Raw genomic sequence first — 241 nt, forward strand, 5'->3', positions numbered from 1 at the left:
TTATTGCCTTGCATTCTCGTATTCATTACTCTCTCTAGTATATATATTTGTATCATAACAAAAGCATTACATTAATCAATCACTCTCTCCACTCTTATTTTATTGCCTACATTCTCATATTCATTATTCTCTGTAGTATATTGATTTGCTACATGTTATGAGAGTATTGGCTCTTCTAGCATATTTATCTGATATTAGGACAAGGATCCTAAGGCCACTATTAATTTGCATGCACCTACCT

The sequence above is a fragment of the Lygodium microphyllum genome, chromosome 17, assembly GCF_053477565.2.
Source record: "Lygodium microphyllum isolate KBCC chromosome 17, Lygodium_microphyllum_v1.1.10, whole genome shotgun sequence".
Lineage (NCBI taxonomy): Eukaryota > Viridiplantae > Streptophyta > Polypodiopsida > Schizaeales > Lygodiaceae > Lygodium > Lygodium microphyllum.